General features: G+C 35.2%; 1 long non-coding RNA gene across 1 annotated transcript; it reads left to right on the forward strand.

Annotated features, from left to right (window-relative positions):
- Positions 1-690: 690 nt before the first annotated feature.
- LOC107930637 (uncharacterized) lies at positions 691-22,026 on the forward strand. The gene is made up of 5 exons (XR_005925600.1): positions 691-987; positions 1,436-1,553; positions 1,654-1,789; positions 21,026-21,143; positions 21,673-22,026. It is a non-coding gene; the product is annotated as an uncharacterized lncRNA (long non-coding RNA).
- Positions 22,027-22,893: the final 867 nt, after the last annotated feature.

Here is a 22,893-nt window from a genome sequence, read left to right on the forward strand (position 1 = left end):
TTAAAAATTATTAATTTTTTTATATATTTATTATAACGGTGTTTTAATTTTATTTTTTTATATAGAATTTTTTTAAAAATATTTTAAATCCAAAATAAACTCACAAATGTTGCACAAAAATCCTGAATGCCATAATTTTGACCTTTAAACCAAAATATCGTTTATTTTTACATATTTTTATAATTATTTTTAATAATTATTTGATACATTGACAGTGAAAAAAAATTAATTCCACAAGCGAAGTTAAGTATTATGTGCTCTTAAATTGTATTTAAAAAAAGCGAGCATTTAGCAAACAGACAATTTTTTTTATTCAACAAATAAGTCTTAAAAATTTATCATGTGTCTTTTTTAGTGAATTTTTTTTGAGTTAATCGAGTTGACGACTCCTATTTTATCATACTAACTTAATTTGAATTTTTTTCGAATCGAGTCGAGAGAAATAAAATTTGAGTCGAGTCGAATCGAATCAAATCAATTGAAATTGTGCGAGTTAGATTAAAAAATTAAGGCTCCGTTTGTTTGCCATGAAATCATTTTCCGAAAAAACTTTTCAGCCTTTTCCAATGTTTGTTTGGCTGAAAAGAATTTCCTAACGTAAAATGAATTACCAAACATGGGAAATGAGGCCTTTAATTTGGGAAAATGTCTTACCGTTTTTATTTCGGTAAGACATTTTCAGGAAAAGAAGCCAAGAACTCTCAACACTTGATCTCCCTTTCCCTTCCCCTTCCCCTTCCCCTTCCCCTTCCCCCATCCTTGACACCTTGATCTTCTGCTTGCCGTCAACCAACAATGATTCTCAATATCAGACACCGGCGTTCATCTTTGATTTTCCTCATCTTCGCCTTTCGTTGTCAAAATGGTTACTGCACCACCAGTCGGCATATATACTTGGAGTCACCCTCCCCATTTGCATCCATCTTTTCCGTTTCACTGAAAATTGAACCTTAGAATTTTTATTTGAATTGCTTCGAGACAACTAAGGTGATAATCTTAAACTCATTTTAATCTTCTTCTTCTTTTTTGTTCTTTTTAACTTGTTTAGATTTGTTTCACTTCGAAAGGCTCACTTAATCTGTTTTAATTCTTCTTTGATTCTTTTTGTTGTTTTAATTTGCTGTGAATTTGATTCGGAATTGAAGCTGCGTTCCTTTTTTTTTAGTGTTTGTGTGGTTGTTATTATAGATTAAAAATTTGAGAAAAACTTTTTTGTTGTGGTTAGTACTACCTGATACAAGTTTGGATGAAGAAATTTCAGTTTAGGTCTTTTACTAATTGCAGTGTTTTGAAATTAGAATTGCTAGTTGCTTAAGACTTTGCATTTCTGTGAGAAGCAATGTTCAATGCTTGACTATCTCGTGGATGTTGATAACGGAAATTTATGGTTCAATAATTTGGAAACTAAGAGGCTTCTGTTATTGTGTGTTTTAAGTGGGGCAGATTGATGGCCTTGAGCTTATAGCCTTTAAGAATTTTACATCCCGTGCTGTGATGGAGGCAGTCGGGTCATGCCTCACAAACAAGTATTTCGAAGGACTACTTCGTAAAAGGTATATACTATGCATAATTGACCAAAGTGAAAAGAGATTTAATTTTGTTTTTGGTTTTGATTTAATTGATTGCAGCCAATGATCTTTTTGTTTATTGCAGATACTATGGTGGCAATGAGTACATTGATGAACTTAAAATGCTTTGCCAGAAGAGGGCTTTGGCAGCATTTCATTTGGATGAAAAGAAGTGGGGCATTAATGTTCAATCGTTGCCTGGTTCTCTGGCAAACTTTGAGGTTTATATCGCTATTCTTAATCCACATGATCGAATAATACTAACACTGTGTTTGGTTCGCCGTATTACCCAATCCATTACGCCCCGATTACGTGCGTATTACATTACGCCCCTATTCCGGCGTTTGGTTCGCTGTAATAGGTATTACGCGCGTAATCGGTTACGCCCCTAATCCCCAAATTCCCGTGTTTTCCAATCCCTTCCCAAATCGCTGTATTAGCTATTACTTCCGGCCTCCCTCCCCATCTCTCTGTTTTACCCTCCCTCCCTACCCGACCCTCTCCTCTTCCGTCCTAATCATTTTCTCCTCCCATTTCCCACTGCTTCCGTTGATTATTCTGTCGTCATCGTTTCTTCTCGTCTCGGCGTCTAATTTCCCTTCCCCATTTCCTCCCAACCCTATCTGCGCCGCACACCAAAACTCTCTCTTTTTCTCTTCAATATATTCACAAAATTGGAAATTCCTGATAGCTTAATCCATTGAAAAAAGAGTGAAGCGTTTTTCGGGTCATCACGTAGCATCCAATATCAGGTGAGTTTTAATTCTGACCTAAAATAATCTGCCAATTGTAGTACATGTATCTCAATGTTTTTCCCAATTGTAGATAACCCCTCTGCATGCTTTTCTCTTTACTTTTTTAAGCTTAATCGTCACCTTAAGTGTTACCTGTTTTAGTTCCTACAAGTTAATTTCTGCTGAAATTGCTATTTTATTTTATTCATTGTTGCTTATTTCATCGAGATTATTGTGTATATGGATGCACTGCTTTTAAAGCTGCTTTCATTGGAATTATTGTATAATTGCGCTTGTGGCTTTTTACTCTTCAGTAGTTTAATGCTGATTTCATGGTTATGAATCTTTTATTCTTCAGTAGTTTTAGTTATCGAACGAGGTTATATTAGAAAAAGAACGAAGCATAAAACGAATATTAGACCAAAGAAAGAAAAAAGATGGCAACTGAACATTTGTAATCTGCAATTTTCTCTTTTACTTCCATTGTTGCCTCTGCATAATTTTCAACTTTACTTAAAAGGAAAGAAGAATATATTCCAATAGGGATTCAATTAAAAGGGTAGACCAAAAATGGAAAGGCAGAGATATTGGTCTGGGATTTTCATTTTGTAAAGCTAATTGATGATTGCTCAACTTGTCCACTATCAACCCCTATTTTCTGTCACCAATTAAAAGAAAAAAAAAGAGTCAATGATTTCATCAAAAGATGTGGCTTTTCATTTGATATCATAGATGTTTGATCCTATTTTTATTAATAAAATTCATCAAAAGAACATTTTCCTTGTGCAAGAATTCTCCATTCAAGACTACCAGAATATATTCCATTTATATGGACAGTGACATAGCCATTAACAATGTCAACTAGAGTTTGCTTTTAAAAATATATAAATACCAAGAATTGTGTTCACCATTGGTGTGCATAAAAACTGAGAAGGAGAGAGGTCTTACATGATGAAAAGAGTCGTGTTTGGTAGCCAATGATGACTTGCCTGCATCTTTCAAAGAGGTTCAAAATCTCTATATCAACTATGGAAAAGAACCAGAAGCTCTTTGTGAGGGTGCCAGGCAGTCACCTTGGCTAATCTAACAGGTTCTTGTCCCTCATGTTAGACTTTCTCTGCTTTGTCAATTATCTATCTGAAATTATTTATTTTTTATAAAAAAAAGGGGTCATAGTCTGATATATGAACAAACTGGGAAGATTCTCAGGTACTCAAAACTTTGGTATAATATGAAATGACATGTATTTCTGAGTATTTGCATAATCCAAAATAATAGTAATACATTGAAGTGATTTTGATTGAAATGAAGTTTTTGTGTGTTCACTGATCAAAAAGTTATGATAATGAGGCCTTGGCATTGGATCATGATAAAAAGGTAACACTTGTATCATACTAATAAATTCTGCAAATTTACATCTTGTAGATGCCATCAAGTATTGGATGACTTTTTAAATATACAGTGAAATTCTGCTCATTATAAATCACTTTTGAAGTTAGTTTGAATCTTTTTGCTCGGTTGATGATACATATGCCTGCATTGTGTTGTTTGCTAATGGGGATGAATGTGGGGGAATTAGAGGCCAGTGGTTTGTTATGTATTAACTGAGTGCAACTTACTACATGTAGGATGTTAGGCACTGAATTTACTTAATATGGTTGGTTTTATGGTTGTGCCATGACTGCTTCCAGCATTCTTGAAAAACAAAAGAAAAATTATTATCTAGTCTTCTCATATTGTAATGAAAAGAGGACACTTGCTGGTTCGGCCTTTTATTAGGAAGAAAAGGGAGGTGAGAACTAATTACAAATAATGAGGGAAATGAGGAGGCAGTTCAGTGTAGGTTATTGAACTTGGAATTGGGTTTAATGGTTTGTCGCCTGGTATCATACAGAACAAAGAAAATCCAGTGAATCCTTTGAAAGCTATGCAATTGGACTTAATAGTTTCATAGTTCCCTCTTTTTGTGTTCCTACTTATCAGTATCTGCTATAAGCCTATAACCAGTGGCTAAATGTTTTATTTTTCTTATGTTTTTGCAGTAAGAGAGAGGTTAATAAGAAAGTTCTCAAAGTTCCTGGAATAGAGCAGAAGGTAAGACTACTCTAGAAAGTTAACGGTCCATTTAAGTACTTAAAAGGTGATTGTTGCATAATTGTAAGTATTGATGATTGGTAGGCAAGGGGATTTAATAAACTATCTAGATACTGTTTTGATCGATATCATATTTAAAATATGGCTCATGGATGATGATTGGTGTATGGTTGTTCTGTGCTTTGATATACTATATTTAGCTATAGCATAAATATTTTCCCCAAAAAAAAAAGGTTGATCCGAGCACTTTTCTCATTACAGGTAACATTTTTCCAACACTTCCACATCGCAGTCGTCCCAGATTTGAGCATTACAGGTTAGTATTGATGTAGCAGGTTCTGTTGTTTCCCAAATGAATATGGTTTTGTTTGTATGTTTGTAATGCTCATTAAAGCTTTTGTTTGTATGGTTATGGTTATTGTTGCATGACCATTGTTCTTTTTGAATTTATCAGCCAAGTTATATGTTTTTACTATTAGGTAACATTTTTTTTAAAGAGCATTATGCCTACAAATCTTTTATGAGATAAATTTGTACATGTAAATGAGATAAAAGTTATATATTTTTTATGAAATTATATTACCATTTAAAATGTTATTATCTAGTTTTAAAACTTCAATTTCATTATTAAACTAAATCTTCATTCTTCATTTTATTTATTTTGAAATTAGAAAACCTTAACTAAACTAATCATCAATAAAAAAAATTTTCAATGATCAAACTTTGAACATGCTTTAAGTAACTAATCAATATATTTATACGATATCATTTTAGGTCAATTAATTTGGGTGATTTTAATTAACTAATCAATATATTTAAATGTCCAAATTATAATGAGTTTAGTTATAATCTAACAAATACCAACCTTCAAATTTTACCTCAATTAATTTTACCTCAATTATACATAATATATTAAAATTTAATATAAGTTTTTGAAGAAATTAAATGCTCATGGATTATAATTAACCTTTTATGCACGCAATACATGTTATTTAAAACAAATGTTAATTGATTCAAACATTATTTTTCCCCTATAATGGAAATAATGTTATCTTAATTATAAAAATGGATAAATGGACTGAAATTTATTATTGTCTAATTCTATCTTAGATTTTAAGTCAATTACATTATACATAAAATATTCCTCATTCATAATATGATTTCCCTATAATACATAAATTATAATTGTGAAAGTGTAAGGAAGTTTTTAAAATTAACGTATATATAATATGATAAATAAAATTATACAAATTTTACTTAAAAAGTCAAATTTGGCTGTTAAATTAATAAATTCTATAGAATTCTGAAATTTTAATAATAATAATTTTTTGATGAAAAAATGCTAAACATGTATTTTAAACTTGATACTAGACAGATAAGTAACAATTCTTGTAAAAAATAAGTCCTCTTCAAAGTTATATATATTTTTACAAAATGAAATTACCATTTAAAATGTTATAAAAGTTATAAAACTTCAATTTCATTATTAAACCAAATTCTCATTCTTCATTTTACTTATTTTGAAATAAGAAAACCTTAATTAAACTAATCATCAGTAATTAAATATACTCTTTCATTATTATTTGGGTGATTGATAAAGAAATGAAATTAAAGTTGCAACGATATCATTTAGTAGATAATTTTTTGCTTCGTGTGTTCTAAATTTGTGCTGTTTATTTTTATTTGATAATGTGTAATTGCAACTTCAATTCTTTGATAGTGTGTTCTAATTTTAAAATGTTGCAGTAATGGCTCGTCTGCCTTTAATTGCACAAAGTGTGAGGCGTAAAAGAATTAGTATTGATGTGACAATATGGTTGGAAATCTGTAGAATCGCGATTTGGTTCTTATTTAGAATGGGTGCCAGCCTTAGCCTACATAGACCAAGGATTAGGTCCTATACCGTAGATTTTTATGCAAAACGGGATTATGTGAATAGGCTTGTATATGCTAGTGACGAGACCTGTATTGAACAAGTTAGGATGAATAGACCTGCCTTTTTTAAATTATGTGAGATGTTAGAATCGATAGGGGGATTGAAGTCGACAAGGTTCATGCTTGTTGACGAGCAAGTAGCAATGTTTTTACATATCATCTCCCATCACCTGAAAAATCGAGTTATCAAGCATCACTTTAGAAGGTCCGGGGAAACTGTTAACAGAGCATTTCATAGTGTTTTAAATGCTGTCATACGCTTGCAAGATGTGTTATTTAAAAACCCGGAGCCAATTACAGCCGATTCTTCTGACACAAGGTGGAAATGGTTTAAGGTATAGGACTAAGTTTTATATATAGCGTCAACAACATTTACTTGATTTAGATTTAAATTAGTATTCTAACTCAAGGTTTTATATCATGTGATATAGAATTGCTTAGGTGCTCTTGATGGAACCCACATCAAGATTAGGGTTCCAACAGTTGATAAACCTAGATATCAGACGCGAAAAGGTGACATAGCAACAAATATGCTAGGTGTTTGTACACCTGAGATGCAATTTGTTTATGTTCTTCCTGGTTGGGAAGGTTCAGTTGCTGATGGACGGGTTCTTCGAGATGCCATTAGTAGAAGACATGGATTAAAAGTTCCTCATGGTAAAGTGTATAGTTAGAGGACTTTGATTTATTCATTAAGATCACACTTTGTGTGCTGAATTAATCATTTTTTAATATGAAACTTATTTTATAGGTTGTTATTATCTAGTTGATGCTGGATACACAAATTGTGAGGGATTTCTTGCACCATTTAGAGGACAACGATATCATTTGAACGAGTGGCGTCAGGGTTATCAGCCAAGTTCTCCGCAAGAGTTTTTTAATATGAAACATGCCTCAGCACGTAATGTCATTGAAAGATGCTTTGGCTTATTAAAACTTAGATGGGGAATACTTAGGAGTCCATCGTTCTATCCTGTAAGGGTGCACAATAGAATTATTATTGCATGTTGTCTAACACCCCGAACCCGAAACCGACACCGGAGTCGAACACGAGGTGTTAACTGACTTTAACCCCTTATAAAATTTATTTTCCAGACACTGCCCAATCTGTGTACTAGTCGTTTTAAAAATCATATCTTGAGTTTCGTAACTCGAAAATCAGTTTCGTAATTTTTCCCAGAAACTAGACTCATGTGCCCATCTATGTATTTTTTTCTAGAATTTTTGGTCGGGCAAATTAGTACAGTTTATTAGTCAAAGTCTCCCATGTTACAGGGGTCGACTACACTGACCTTTGCCCATTACGACTTGGATATCTCCCCACACGGGGCTTCAATACTGATGCCGTTTGTTTCTATGAAAACTAGACTCAGAGAGGAATCTGTACATATATGGTACGACCCCTAATTATCTCTGGTTAATTTATAATGAATTTCCAAAGTCGGAGCAGGGAATCCAGAAACCGTTCTGGCCCTGTCCCACAAAAATCTGATTATCTCTTAATATACTGCCCATATGATCTTTTCGTTACTTCCTCATGAAAACAGACTCATCGAGCTTCGATTACATAATTTATTCGTCAATTAATTCCACTCCTACTATTTTTAGTGATTTTTCAATCTCATGACACTGCTGCTGCCAGCATCTGTTACGAAAGTAACTAGGTCCATTTCATGCCTACCCTTGATCCAACTCAATCGAACATTCGTGCCATTTTCGCATGGCTTAAAGTTTACATGCCAAAGTTCAAACACAACGTAATAGCTTATACATGCCAAAATGTTCTTCTAAGCCAACTAAGAAGAAAGTACCAAAACTTGCTATCCGGTGTGATGACTTCGATGACGGCCTGACCCCGCAAAAATAGATGAGTCCAAGCAACCTATAATGGGTGACAAGGAAACACCGAGTGAGTTTATAACTCAGTAAGTCATAAGCAATGCACTACCATCCATCAATAACATTATCACAAGAGGAAACAAAATGAAACGAGACAATTTACTCCATCCATACCGAACCATACCATAGTTCCTCCAACCTATCGATTCAGTTTCATATCAATTCATGCATTCACATTCCTTATACTCATCAATAGGACATTGAAGCATTTTCATAAATCAATTTATTTTCGTTACAATCAAACGACTAAACGGCCTTTCACCCATCCTACGATAAATTTTATGTACGTGACTTCAAGTATATTTGTCACATAGGTTCAAACTTACCGAGCTCAACACCAAGTATAAGCATAGCACCTATTAGCCATGTACTCAAGACACTTACCCGATCCGCTGTCCGCGATCGACTCAATAGTGTCGCACACATAGTGTCCATAATGATTCACGAATGTATATTGAGTCCGCACACTCAGTGCTATATAATCAACTCGCACACTTAGTGCTACGTAATCAAATCGCACACTTAGTGCTACATAGTCAATCTCGCACACTTAGTGCCGCATGGTCAATTCGCACACTTAGTGCATCATATTCATTTCGCACACTTAGTGCAACATAGTCAAATCGCACACTTAGTGCTGTACAATTTAATCTCGCGCACTTAGCGCCAATCTCATGGTCATAAATGGTTATACCCGCACGTTTAGTGCCGAGATCAACAACTCAGTACATCTTACCTCTTTTCTTTTCATTCAACAATTTCATCATCACATACGTACATGCATATATATATGTATATTTATTCATTCCATTCAGCATCAATACATAAACATTATGACCATTTGAAATAATACCAACTACATGCTTAATGACTTACCTTGTGTTGGGTAAGACGGTTCCAACTCGGCTACTCAGTGATCTTTTCTTTGCCTTTGCTTGATTCTCCTCCTTTAGCTCCTTGAGCTTAATCAATAATTCACTAGTTTAACCATCTTGTTAAACATTCATAATTCAATTACACATGCTTATGTATGTTTGTATATTCGGCAACCATCCTCACTAATTACTCATGTTGATGGCCGAATGGATGTATGTGTGTACAATGTCAACTATAACATCATGTAATTCCACATATGACTACATTTCTTATGTTCCACATCTTAATGCCCATTATACATAATCAAATTTAACATCATCTATATATTTACTCATATGGCCGAATATACATACCCCCATATAATATCATTTTCATTCCATTTAACACTTAATTTCCACCACATAAACACTTGGCCGATTTTGCTAGCACACAAGCCTATGACCGAATGTCCTTAACCTCTAGTCACCTAGATTTTTATTCTTTAAGCCTCATCCAACTCATATTTTTCATTGACAACCTCCTTAACTTCAATTTATTCTCATCTTTAATCATGCTACATTCGACCATTATTTAACAATAATTCATGCATCCTTTTTATTAAACACTCAAAATCAACCATCTTCATACCTCATCACCAAAGACATCAAAATACCAACCAAGAATGTAACATTCATGGCCGAATATCATCTCCATCAATTAACAAAATTTGAACCATGGCTAGGTAGATTTTCACTTACAACTTAAAATATACATGAATCTCAAAGAATAATATCAAACATACCTTAGTCTAGCAAACCACCATAGCCGATTTTCTCAAGCTTTTCCCCTTCCTTTCTTTCCTCTATTCGGCCAAGGATGTTCAAGAATGAACACTTTTTTTTTCGTTTTCTTTCTTCAATTCACGGCAACAAGGGGGTATGGATGAGACCATGTTATTTTTTTTTTCCATCACCCTTCCTTTCATTATTTAATCACCATGCTCATTATTTTATTTTTCTTAACATACATCACTAGCATAACATGTTGGAGACATGTTTCCACCCATAGCATGGCCGGCCACTATGCTTTAGTTTGGCTAATTTGACATGCAAGGACAACATTTTCCCACTTTAATACTATTTGGTCCTTACTTATTTACCTATCATAATTTTCCAAGTCTTTCAACTAGATCCTTTCAAGCAAAATTCACATTCCCAATATAAAATTAAAACATCAAATTTTTGTACAAGTACTATCATACATATAAGATATGCAACTAAAATTTTAACTAAATTTTATGACTCGGTTTTGTGGTCCCGAAACCACATTCCGACTAGGGTCGAATTAGGGCTGTCACAACTCTCCCCCACTTAAGAAATTTTCGTCCCCGAAAATCTTACCGGTAAATAGGTTTGGGTATCGTTCTTTCATCGAGCTCTCAGTTTCCCAAGTAGCTTCCTCGATCCCATGTTTGAGCCATAACACATTTACTAACGGAACCCTTTTGTTTCGCAACTCCTTCACTTCACGAGCTAGGATACGTATCGGTTCTTCTTCATAACTCATATCGGCTTGAATTTCAACCTCTGATGGGCTAATTATATGCGATGGATCAGATCGATAGCGTCGAAGCATCGAAACATGAAAGACATCGTGAATCTTTTCAAGCTCAGGGGGCAAAATTAATCTATACGCAACTGGCCCCACTCGTTCGGAGATTTCATACGACCCAATGAATCTCGGGCTCAACTTGCCCTTACGGCCAAACCTAAGTACCTTTTTCCAAGGCGAAACTTTAAGGAACACTTTATCTCCCACCTGATATTCAATGTCCTTCCGTTTCAGATCCGCATACGATTTCTGACGATCTGTGGCTGCCTTCAGACTTTCACGGATTACCTTTACTTTCTGTTCGGCATCTTTAATCAAATCAACTCCGAAAATTTTACTTTCACCGAGCTCGGTCCAAAACAATGGTGTACGGCATTTACGACCGTACAAAGCCTCATAAGGTGCCATCTTAATACTTGATTGAAAACTATTGTTGTAAGCGAATTCAATCAAAGGTACATACCGTTCCCATGAACCACTAAACTCAAGGATGCAGCATCTCAGCATATCCTCGAGTATCTGAATTATCCGCTCGGATTGACCATCGGTTTGGGGATGAAAAGCGGTGCTAAAATGCAGCTTGGTACCCAAAGCTTCTTGCAATTTATTCCAAAATAGCGAGGTGAATCTCGGATCTCTATCCGACACGATAGAAATAGGTACTCCATGTAATCTCACAATCTGAGAAACATACAATTCGGCTAGGTTATCCAATGAAAAATCCGTACGCACGGGGATAAAGTGAGCCGACTTAGTCAGCCTATCAACAACAACCCAAATCGCATCCTTCTTACTTGCGGACAATGGCAGTCCGGACACAAAGTCCATTGTGACTCGGTCCCATTTCCACTCGGGTATCATGATCGGCTGAAGTAACCCTGAAGGCACTTGATGTTCCGCTTTCACTTGTTGACATATTAAACATCTCGAAACAAAGTCGGAGATGTCTCGTTTCATACCACGCCACCAAAACCGACGTTTCAAGTCGTTGTACATTTTCGTGCTCCCCGGGTGAATTGACATTCGGCTACGATGGGCTTCGTTCAGAATCATCGGAATGAGTTCCGAATTCCTTGGAACACACAAACGACTTCGAAACCTCAAACAACCATCATCATCAATCTGAAACTCCGATTCCTTGTTCGGAACACACTCAGCTCGTTTTGCAACCAATTCATCATCGACTTTCTGAGCTTCACGAATTTGATGAGTCAATAATGGTTTGGCTTTTAATTCAGCTACTAACACATTGTCAGGTAGAACAGACAAGTGTACATTCATCGCTCGCAAAGCAAACAGTGATTTCTGGCTTAAGGCGTCCGCAACCACATTAGCCTTTCCCGGGTGGTAATCAATGACAAGCTCGTAATCTTTCAACAACTCAAGCCAACGTCTTTGTCGCAGATTCAAGTCTCGTTGAGTCATCAAATATTTGAGACTTTTGTGATCCGAAAACACATGGCACTTCTCACCAAACAAATAATGTCGCCATATTTTCAATGCAAACACAATGGCGGCTAGTTCGAGATCATGGGTCGGATAATTTCTCTCGTGTGGCTTCAATTGTCTCGACGCATAGGCCACAACTCGACCTTCTTGCATCAATACGCAACCCAACCCAAGTAGGGATGCGTCACTATAAATGACAAACTCTTTACCCGATTCGGGTTGCACCAAAATTGGAGCTTCAGTCAAATGAGTTTTCAGTTGATCGAAGCTTTTCTGACATTTCTCCGTCCATTCGAACTTAACATCCTTTTGAAGTAGCTTCGTCATTGGTGTGGCTATCATCGAGAAACCTTTGACAAATCGTCGGTAATAACCGGCGAGCCCTAGAAAGCTCCGGACTTCAGTAACATTTCTCGGAGGCTTCCAGTTAAGTATGGTTGAAATTTTGCTCGGGTCAACTCGAATACCCGATGCGGATACCACATGACCCAAGAAGCTAACCTCTCTTAACCAGAACTCACACTTACTGAACTTAGCATATAACTGCTTATCCCGCAATATTTGCAACACTAGCCTCAGATGTTGAGCATGTTCGGTCTCATCTCTCGAATAGACCAAGATGTCATCAATAAACACAACTACGAACCGATCCAAATACGGCCTGAAGATCCGATTCATCAAATCCATAAACACCGCAGGGGCATTAGTGAGCCCAAACGGCATCACTAAGAACTCGTAGTGACCGTACCTCGTTCTGAAAGCAGTTTTGGGTACGTCTGAATCTCGAATCCGTAACTGATAATAACCCGACCTCAAATCTATCTGTGAAAACACCGATGCTCCCTTTAATTGATCGAACAGATCATCAATACGCGGTAACGGATACTTATTCTTTATCGTCACTTTATTCAGTTGACGATAGTCAATGCACAACCTCATGGTTCCGTCCTTCTTTTTCACGAACAATACTGGTGCACCCCAAGGTGAGAAACTCGGTCGAGCGAAACCTCTATCCGTCAATTCTTGCAACTGAGCTTTCAACTCTTTTAACTCGGTTAGTGCCATACGATACGGAGCGATCAAAATTGGCGTAGTTCCAGGTACAAGCTCAATACCAAACTCTACCTCCCGAACAGGTGGCAAACCCGGTAACTCTTCAGGAAAAACATCCGGGTATTCACAAACCACCGGCACCGATTCGGGTTTCTTTTCTAACTCCTTGTCATCAAGTACATACGCGAGGTATGCTTCGCACCCTTTCCTTACATATTTCTGGGCCAACATTGCTGATATTACAGCTGGCAACCCCCTTAAGTCCGCAGACTCAACTCGGATTATTTCGTTATTTGAGCACCTCAAATCGATAGTCTTGCTTTTGCAATTCACAACCGCATCATGCGCGGTTAACCAATCCAAACCGAGAATAACATCAAACTCGTCGAACGGCAAAAGCATCAAATCGGCCGGAAAACAGGATTCTCGGATTATTAGAGGGCATCTCTTACACACTTTATCAACAAGTACGCATTGACCCAAAGGGTTTGACACTCGAATTACTAGCTCAGTAGACTCAACAGGTAGAGTCTTACTGGATGCTAAGGTTTCGCATACATATGAATGAGTAGAGCCAGGGTCAATCAATGCAATCACATTAGTATCAAAGAGAGTGAAGGTACCAGTGATGACGTCGGGGGAGGATGCCTCCTCTCGTGCGCGAATGGCATATGCTCTAGCAGGAGTACGGTTCTCGGCGCGATCGGCCGTATCAGAGGCCCCCCTCTGACTACCACCCCTGCCTCCTAAAATTCTCGGTGGTCTACCTCTAGATGTCACTCCACTAGGTTTTGCACCTTGAATCTTATTCTTCTCATCCAGCTCCGTGCAATCTCTAATGAAGTGGTCCTTCGAACCGCATCCGTAACAGGCCCTGCTAGTAGACTTGCCCCAACATTCACCTAGGTGTCGTCTTCCACATTGGGGACATTCAGGTTTCTCGTGACGATTATTGCCCACACTAGCTACCGAAGTAGCTCGGGAGCCCATCGATGGTCTTGCCCTGATGGAAATTCCCGCAGTCGCCCTCGACTTATTAATGTCCTCCCTGAACTTCTTTACAGCTGAGAACGGAGCTTTACCCGTCGATCTTTTACGATAATCTCTAGCTTCAAATTCAGCCTTCCTCTTCTCCTTTCCAAGTTCTTCCGCCTTGCAGGCTCGTTCGACTAGTGTTACGAATTCTTTTATTTCCAAAATACCCATTAGTAGCTTTAAATCTTCATTCAATCCTTCCTCGAATCTTTTGCACATAGCAACCTCATCAGCTACACACTCCCGGGCATACCTACTGAGTCTTACGAATTCATGTTCGTATTCAGATACAGTCATACGGCCTTGCTTGAGTTCCAAGAACTCCTTACGCTTCTGATCAATGAACCGTTGGCTAATAAATTTCTTTCGGAATTCCATTTGAAAGAAGTCCCAAGTTACTCGCTCGTTCGGGACTATGGAAATCAAGGTCCTCCACCAATAGTAGGCTGAGTCTCGCAACAAAGATACAGCACATTTTAGACATTCGTCGGGTGTGCATGACAATTCATCGAACACCCGAATGGTGTTATCAAGCCAGAACTCGGCCCTTTCGGCATCATCAGTTACTATGGCCTTGAACTCCTCAGCCCCACGCTTCCTAATCAAGTCTACAGGTGGCTTACTCAGCCTCACAGGATCAGCGACTGATGGCATTACAGGCTCTTGGGGTGGATTATTCAAATTTGGGAATTGTTGGACAGCCGGATTGGTTCGGGCATATTGCGCGACCCACTCATTCATCATGGTAAAGAAGGCTTGTTTAGCCCCCTCACCTTGATTATTCGCAGATGACTGAGGTTCAGCAGGCGGCGTCCCTTGTGCAGGAGCAGCCGCTACGCTCTCAACGTCATCCGCTAGGGTTCTTTCTTCACCGGGGTCCATTTACTAATCAAAACAAAAACATTTCAACCGTCAGAAGTCATCACACATTTAAACATTAACATTCGGCATGTATAGCTAGACTCATACGCGCTATGGTAGTCCTAGAATCGACTAAACCATAGCTCTGATACCAATGAAATGTAACACCCCGAACCCGAAACCGACACCGGAGTCGAACACGAGGTGTTAACTGACTTTAACCCCTTATAAAATTTATTTTCCAGACACTGCCCAATCTGTGTACTAGTCGTTTTAAAAATCATATCTTGAGTTTCGTAACTCGAAAATCAGTTTCGTAATTTTTCCCAGAAACTAGACTCATGTGCCCATCTATGTATTTTTTTCTAGAATTTTTGGTCGGTCCAATTAGTACAGTTTATTAGTCAAAGTCTCCCATGTTACAGGGGTCGACTACACTGACCTTTGCCCATTACGACTTGGATATCTCCCCGCACGGGGCTTCAATACTGATGCCGTTTATTTCTATGAAAACTAGACTCAGAGAGGAATCTGTACATATATGGTACGACCCCTAATTATCTCTGGTTAATTTATAATGAATTTCCAAAGTCGGAGCAGGGAATCCAGAAACCGTTCTGGCCCTGTCCCACAAAAATCTGATTATCTCTTAATATACTGCCCATATGATCTTTTCGTTACTTTTTCATGAAAACAGACTCATCGAGCTTCGATTACATAATTTATTCGTCAATTAATTCCACTCCTACTATTTTTAGTGATTTTTCAATCTCATGACACTGCTGCTGCCAGCATCTGTTACGAAAGTAACTAGGTCCATTTCATGCCTACCCTTGATCCAACTCAATCGAACATTCGTGTCATTTTCGCATGGCTTAAAGTTTACATGCCAAAGTTCAAACACAACGTAATAGCTTATACATGCCAAAATGTTCTTCTAAGCCAACTAAGAAGAAAGTACCAAAACTTGCTATCCGGTGTGATGACTTCGATGACGGCCTGACCCCGCAAAAATAGATGAGTCCAAGCAACCTATAATGGGTGACAAGGAAACACCGAGTGAGTTTATAACTCAGTAAGTCATAAGCAATGCACTACCATCCATCAATAACATTATCACAAGAGGAAACAAAATGAAACGAGACAATTTACTCCATCCATACCGAACCATACCATAGTTCCTCCAACCTATCGATTCAGTTTCATATCAATTCATGCATTCACATTCCTTATACTCATCAATAGGACATTGAAGCATTTTCATAAATCAATTTATTTTCGTTACAATCAAACGACTAAACGGCCTTTCACCCATCCTACGATAAATTTTATGTACGTGACTTCAAGTATATTTGTCACATAGGTTCAAACTTACCGAGCTCAACACCAAGTATAAGCATAGCACCTATTAGCCATGTACTCAAGACACTTACCCGATCCGCTGTCCGCGATCGACTCAATAGTGTCGCACACATAGTGTCCATAATGATTCACGAATGTATATTGAGTCCACACACTCAGTGCTATATAATCAACTCGCACACTTAGTGCTACGTAATCAAATCGCACACTTAGTGCTACATAGTCAATCTCGCACACTTAGTGCCGCATGGTCAATTCGCACACTTAGTGCATCATATTCATTTCGCACACTTAGTGCAACATAGTCAAATCGCACACTTAGTGCTGTACAATTTAATCCCGCGCACTTAGCGCCAATCTCATGGTCATAAATGGTTATACCCGCACGTTTAGTGCCGAGATCAACAACTCAGTACATCTTACCTCTTTTCTTTTCATTCAACAATTTCATCATCACATACGTACATGCATATATATATGTATATTTATTCATTCCATTCAGCATCAATACATAAACATTATGACCATTTGAAATAATACCAACTACATGCTTAATGACTTACCTTGTGTTGGGTAAGACGGTTCCAACTCGGCTACTCAGTGATCTTTTCTTTGCCTTTGCTTGATTCTCCTCCTTTAGCTCCTTGAGCTTAATCAATAATTCACTAGTTTAACCATCTTGTTAAACATTCATAATTCAATTACACATGCTTATGTATGTTTGTATATTCGGCAACCATCCTCACTAATTACTCATGTTGATGGCCGAATGGATGTATGTGTGTACAATGTCAACTATAACATCATGTAATTCCACATATGACTACATTTCTTATGTTCCACATCTTAATGCCCATTATACATAATCAAATTTAACATCATCTATATATTTACTCATATGGCCGAATATACATACCCCCATATAATATCATTTTCATTCCATTTAACACTTAATTTCCACCACATAAACACTTGGCCGATTTTGCTAGCACACAAGCCTATGACCGAATGTCCTTAACCTCTAGTCACCTAGATTTTTATTCTTTAAGCCTCATCCAACTCATATTTTTCATTGACAACCTCCTTAACTTCAATTTATTCACATCTTTAATCATGCTACATTCGACCATTATTTAACAATAATTCATGCATCCTTTTTATTAAACACTCAAAATCAACCATCTTCATACCTCATCACCAAAGACATCAAAATACCAACCAAGAATGTAACATTCATGGCCGAATATCATCTCCATCAATTAACAAAATTTGAACCATGGCTAGGTAGATTTTCACTTACAACTTAAAATATACATGAATCTCAAAGAATAATATCAAACATACCTTAGTCTAGCAAACCACCATAGCCGATTTTCTCAAGCTTTTCCCCTTCCTTTCTTTCCTCTATTCGGCCAAGGATGTTCAAGAATGAACACTTTTTTTTTCGTTTTCTTTCTTCAATTCACGGCAACAAGGGGGTATGGATGAGACCATGTTATTTTTTTTTCCATCACCCTTCCTTTCATTATTTAATCACCATGCTCATTATTTTATTTTTCTTAACATACATCACTAGCATAACATGTTGGAGACATGTTTCCACCCATAGCATGGCCGGCCACTATGCTTTAGTTTGGCTAATTTGACATGCAAGGACAACACTTTCCCACTTTAATACTATTTGGTCCTTACTTATTTACCTATCATAATTTTCCAAGTCTTTCAACTAGATCCTTTCAAGCAAAATTCACATTCCCAATATAAAATTAAAACATCAAATTTTTGTACAAGTACTATCATACATATAAGATATGCAACTAAAATTTTAACTAAATTTTATGACTCGGTTTTGTGGTCCCGAAACCACATTCCAACTAGGGTCGAATTAGGGCTGTCACATGTTGTTTGCTCCATAATTTTATTCGAACCCATATGAGTAGTGATCCCATTGAAGCGGAGGTGGGAGAAGGATTACCTACAATTAATGTGGTGGATGACGATGAACCGAATATCACAAATATTCATCCATCGGATGCTTGGGCTACTTGGAGGATGGAACTAGCCAACCAAATGTTCGATGAATGGCAAGCATCTAGAAATTAGTTTGTGAAACTTTTGTGAAACTTTTGTATTGATTTTTGTATTGTACTAAACTATAGAAATTATAATATAATTTCTTCTAATTCAGCATGTGTTATAATTTTAAATTTTTTGTGCTATGGAACTTTTGATTCATGATATTCAACTTAATTACTTAGATTTTATAAAGTGTTGACCTTTTGAATCATGATATTAAAATAGTAATTAATATAATTTATTTTTTTTTTGTTCTTAAGATCATTATGTCAGGTGTTCCAGAATCAAATGCTCAAGCTTCTCGAGGAAGCAAAAGAAAATGGGTTCCCGAGGAAGATGCAGCATTAGTTTCCAGCATGGTGGACCTGCACAATGTTGGAACATTTAATGCTGATACCGGGTTCAAAGCCGGTTATTTGAACGAGTTGGAAAGAATGCTACAAACGGTTTTACCAAATGCAATGTTGAAGGCGAAACCTAATATTGAATCAAGGATTAGGTTACTTAAAAGGGAGTGGTCAATCGTCTACGACATGCTTAATAGCCAAAACAATAGCAGTTTTGGTTGGGACGAGCATAGGCAGCTCGTTGTTGCTGAAGATGCGGTTTGGGAGTCCTATTTAAAGGTAAGATTATTTCAAGTCTTTATTATATTATTTTTACCAAACTTACGACTAATATGATTTCCTCATTTTTTTAGAGTCACAAAGAAGCCGCCCAATTCAGATTTCGTACTTTCCCTTACTATGACCAGCTTACTACCATATACGCAAGAGATCGAGCAACTGGGAGAGATGCTCAAACAGCTGCTGATGTTCTTGAAGAAATACATGCTGATGATGAACGTACTACAGATATGAATGAAGAGAGAAACACATTCTATGACTGCGAACCTGACGTCTCTTTAGATGACATGGATGTTTCTGGTACGGATCCGCGAGGAGATCGAGACCAAGGGGGTTCCTCATCTTCAAACAAGAGAAAGAAGAAATCTGATGCTCGTGATAATGTGTTTTCTTCATTTAATGAGGCTGCCACTTTGTTCGGGGAGAAAATCCAGGCCGTTGGCGATCAAATCAGTAGGAGTTTTGCCTCCGAGGTGGTAGTTCAGCAGAAGTCAGAACAACATATGGAAGAGAGAGCTTCAAATTTATATTCAGCCTTATGGTCAATTGAAGGTTTAACCGACGATCAGCGACATGATGCATTGAGTAAAATTCCCGACCATCCAACTCAAATGATCGTTTTCTTTAGTTTACCTTCAGTTGCCCGATTGGAATGGGTTAGGAGATTTCTTTCTTACCATTAAATATCAATGTTCAAACTTTTTGATGTTGTAAAACTATATAACATATGGATTTTAATGTACAATTTCATTTTCATCTAACCTTTTCTTAATATAAGTTAATTATGTTTATGCATAATATAATTCTCAAGTTATATATTGATTTTAGTAAATTCATATAAGAACATTTTATTATTAAGAATTTTATGAAATTATATATCACTATATAATTATATTTAATATTAATTATTTTAAATTGTATAAATTCATATAAGAAAATTTTTATTATCAAGAATTTTATGAAATTATATATTATTATTAAATTATATGTAATAATTATTATTTTAAATTATACAAATTCATAAACTATAATCATATTAGTTATAATAATTTTAAATTTTATTAAATCATATATTTAATTAAATCATATTTAATATTAATTATTTGAAATTTTCTTTTATAGTATCATATATTATGATTTGAGTAAATTCATAGAAGAATTTTATTTATTAAGAATTTTATTAAATTATATATTTTAATTATAATATATTTAATAATAATTATGTTAATTTATATTTTACAGTATCATATATTATGATTTGAGTAAATTCATATTAAATTATATATTTTAATTATAATATATTTAATAATAATTATGTTTAAATATGATTAAATTATTTATTATTGATATTAATCTTATTAAAATTTAAATAACAATAACAATAATAATTTACCAAAACAAATTTATGCTAATTATTAAGAATTTTATTAAATTATATATTTTAATTAAAATATATTTAATAATAATTATGTTTAAATATGATTAAATTATTTATTATTGATAATAATAATCTTATTAAAATTTAAATAACAATAACAATAATCATTTACCAAAACAAATTTCTGCTAAGGGTATTCTAGTCATTTTAGTTTTTTCATTATGCTATTACACCTCTATTACACTCAACCAAACACAGGATTACTATTACGCCTCTATTCCATTACATTCAACCAAACAGTTGATTTGCTATTACACAGCTTTTCCATTACACCTCTATTCCATTACACCTCTAATCCAATACACCTCTAATCCAATACAGCGAACCAAACGTGCTGTAATATTCTTCTGCCTGTTTTAGCTACCGTAAATTAGTGTTTTTTTGCTAGATGGTACTCAAATCAATGATTTCTTAATATAACTGGTATAGGATCTGGACTTACCTCATGGAGGACATTTGTCACATGGATTTATGACACCTAAAAGATGAGTATCTGACACATCAATCTATTTCGAGTCAATGCCTTATCGACTTGATGAATCCACAGGTTATTCCTCATTGTTTGACTTACTGAGTTTTAGTGGTTGGTATGTTTGCTTGGTGGTTGATTCAATCTGATAGAAATATGGAACAAGCCTTGTTGATTATGAAAAAGAAAAAGAAAATCTATTTTTACTACAAAATATGTGATGAGTTACCGATGCTTTGGTGGTTAATTTCTTTCACAGTGATTTCAATATCATTTCAGTGTCTTATGGAGCACTTTTTCTAGTTTATAGGAAAATTTTTATTTGACGAATGGTTTTGTTTCACCTTCATCTTACGTATGATTGTTACTTCTTTTTTCTCTGGTATGACATTGATTAACAGCATAATTTTTGATGATGTCATTGATGGTAATCCCCATTTCCTTAAAAGAAATAATCGATGCTAATTGTGCTGTAAATGCTACTGAACACAAATATAGTGATTCTATTTAAATTATGATCTAACTGGACATTGATTAATGCATTACTTCTGAAGTCCAAAACTATTGATTTGGTTCTTACACACAAGTAATAAATTTGCTCTTTCAGATTGCATATTCCACTGCTGAGGTTGACATAGTAAAAATTTGTCAGTGAAGAATTATTGGATTCGATGAACCCTTGGTTAGTATGTTTGGATTAATTGAAGGTCTTCCAGAAGCTGTTGCCCTTAGATGCCTAGCACGAGCTTCCTTCTACCTATATCCTAAGTTGGAGCTTGTTTCCCGTTCATGGAGAGCTGCCATTCGTGGCTCTGAGCTGTTCAAAACTCGGCAGGAGGTTGGCTCAGTAGAGGAACTTCTTTGTGTGTGTGCATACAATCCTTGTTTCTAGTATAATTTGGATAATATTATTAATTTCTAGTATTAATTATGGTTTGGAAACTAATTTATAATTATTTAATCCTTTTTTTTATAACACAATTAGAAATAATTTATTTGACTTTGGTTGTTTTCAATTTATGACGTTAATATTCTAGCTTAATAATTGAGAATTATTATATATTTAATTTGATTTATTTATTTTTAAATAAATCATTGCAATATATGTAAAAACAATCTAAAATATAAATTTTATTAATATATATATATAATAAACTCAATTAAACAACGAAAAATAATAAATTGTTAAATATATATTTATTTAATTTAAAACAACTTTTATGAAATATTTTCAGGAAATTTGTCAAACAACAAAAAATATTTTACATAGATCCATCCAAATACCAGAAAAGTAAATCATTTTCCATAAATTATTTTCCGGAAAATATTTTACTGGCAAACAAACAGAGCCTAAATATGTCAAATTAAAATCTTGTTACAATATAATTAATTCTATATTAGAGCTCATAAATTTGAAACCATATATATTTGAAAAAAATTTCAAAGCAAAATAAAAAAAAATACTTTAGTATGATAAACTTATTTAGGTCCCTTAAATTATTATTATAGAAAAAAATTAAATTTTTAACTTTCTTTATATATTTTTTTAGAAATTTTTTAGAAATTTTTATAATTTTTTTAAAAATATAAATTTTGGAATTTTTATAAATATTTTAAATTTTTGAATTTTTTGTTAAGAGAGAGATTAATTTGTTCAATTTCAAACTTGACAAGGACCAAAAAGGGTATTTACATCAATCTATTATTCAAGTTATTTGAATTGTAAAATTCAATTTAATTCGAACTTGAAACTCGAATTACTTATTCGAGTTTACCTAAATAATTCAAATAAGTTGAATAACTCAATTCGATTAACTCGAAATTCGAT

This window comes from Gossypium hirsutum, chromosome A01 (assembly GCF_007990345.1).
Source record: "Gossypium hirsutum isolate 1008001.06 chromosome A01, Gossypium_hirsutum_v2.1, whole genome shotgun sequence".
Lineage (NCBI taxonomy): Eukaryota > Viridiplantae > Streptophyta > Magnoliopsida > Malvales > Malvaceae > Gossypium > Gossypium hirsutum.